The following is a 1725-nucleotide window of genomic DNA, read 5'->3' on the forward strand; positions in this document are numbered from 1 at the left end:
CTCAGAGGGAAGTTCCTTATTGATCACTGGACGTCCCAGGAGGTCTTCCTCCTTGGGATTCACGTCCTCTCCTTCCCTTACAGGTTCAGCCATGGTGCTTATATCAATGGCCTTGCACTCTCCTTTTGAATTCTCTTCTGTATTGCTTGGGAGAGTACTAGGAGGGATTTCAGTGATCCTTTTACTCAGCTGGCCCACTTGTGCTTCCAAATTTCTAATGGAAGACCTTGTTTCATTCATGAAACTTACAGTGGCCTTGGATAGATCAGAGACTAAGTTTGCTAAATTAGAGGTACTTTGTTCAGAGTTCTCTGTCTGTTGCTGAGTGGATGATGGAAAAGGTTTACTATTGCTAAACCTGTTTCTTCCACCATTATTAAAGCCTTGTTGAGGCCTTTGATCCTTCCATGAGAGATTTGGATGATTTCTCCATGATGGATTATAGGTGTTCCCATAAGGTTCACCTAAGTAATTCACCTCTGCTATTGCAGGGTTTTCAGGATCATAAGCTTCTTCTTCATAAGAAGCCTCTTGAGTACTGTTGGATGCAGCTTGCATTCCATTCAGACTCTGAGAAATCATATTGACTTGCTGAGTCAATATTTTGTTCTGAGCCAATATGGCATTCAGAGTATCAACTTCAAGAACTCCTTTCTTCATGGGCGTCTCATTACTCACGGGATTCCTCTCAGAAGTGTACATGAACTGGTTATTAGCAACCACGTCAATGAGTTCTTGAGCTTCTGCAGGCGTTTTCTTTAGGTGAATGGATCCACCTGCAGAAGTATCCAATGACATCTTTGATAGCTCAGATAAACCATCATAGAATATATCCAGGATGGTCCATTCTGAAAGCATGTCTGAAGGACACTTTTTGGTCAACTGTTTGTATCTTTCCCAAGCTTCATAGAGGGATTCACCATCTTTTTGTTTGAAGGTTTGAACATCCACTCTAAGCTTGCTCAGCTTTTGAGGAGGAAAAAACTTGGCTAAGAAAGGCGTGACCAGCTTATCCCAAGAGTTCGGGCTGTCTTTGGGTTGAGAGTCCAACCATATTCTAGCTCTATCTCTTACAGCAAAAGGAAAAAGCATGAGCCTGTAGACTTCAGGATCTACTCCATTAGTCTTAACAGTATCACAGATCTGCAAGAATTCAGTTAAGAACTGAAAAGGATCTTCAGATGGAAGTCCATGAAACTTGCAGTTCCGCTGCATCAGAGAAACTAGCTGAGGTTTCAGCTCAAAATTGTTTGCTCCAATGGTAGGAATGGAGATGCTTCTTCCATGTAAATTGGAATTAGGTGCAGTGAAGTCACCAAGCATCCTCCTTGCATTATTGTTGTTGGGTTCGGCTGCCATCTCCTTTACTTGTTCGAAATTTTCAATAAGGTTGTCTCTGGATTGTTGTAATTTAGCTTCTCTTAATTTTCTCTTCAGAGTCCTTTCAGGTTCTGGATCAGCTTCAACAAGAATACCTTTTTCTTTGTCCCTGCTCATAAGAAAGAGAAGAGAAAAAGAAAAGAAGAGGAATCCTCTATGTCACAGTAAAGAGGTTCCTTATTGTTAGTAGAAGAAGAAAGGAAGAGAAAAAAAATTCGAACACAGATAGAAGAGGGGGTTCGAATTTGGTGAGTGATGTGAGGAAGAGATGTTAGTAGATGAGTAAATAAATAAAAGGAGATGAGAAAGAAAGAATTTCGAAAATAATTTTTGAAAAAGAGTTAG

General features: G+C 40.5%; 1 non-coding gene across 1 annotated transcript; it reads left to right on the plus strand.

Moving 5' to 3' along the window:
• Window positions 1-852: 852 nt before the first annotated feature.
• LOC148578412 (small nucleolar RNA R71) lies at window positions 853-960 on the plus strand. The gene has a single exon (XR_015903608.1). It is a non-coding gene; the product is annotated as a small nucleolar RNA R71 (small nucleolar RNA).
• The last annotated feature ends 765 nt before the right edge of the window (window positions 961-1725 follow it).

The sequence above is a fragment of the Arachis ipaensis genome, chromosome B1, assembly GCF_059453495.1.
Source record: "Arachis ipaensis isolate K30076 ecotype BB chromosome B1, ASM5945349v1, whole genome shotgun sequence".
In the NCBI taxonomy this organism is placed as follows: domain Eukaryota; kingdom Viridiplantae; phylum Streptophyta; class Magnoliopsida; order Fabales; family Fabaceae; genus Arachis; species Arachis ipaensis.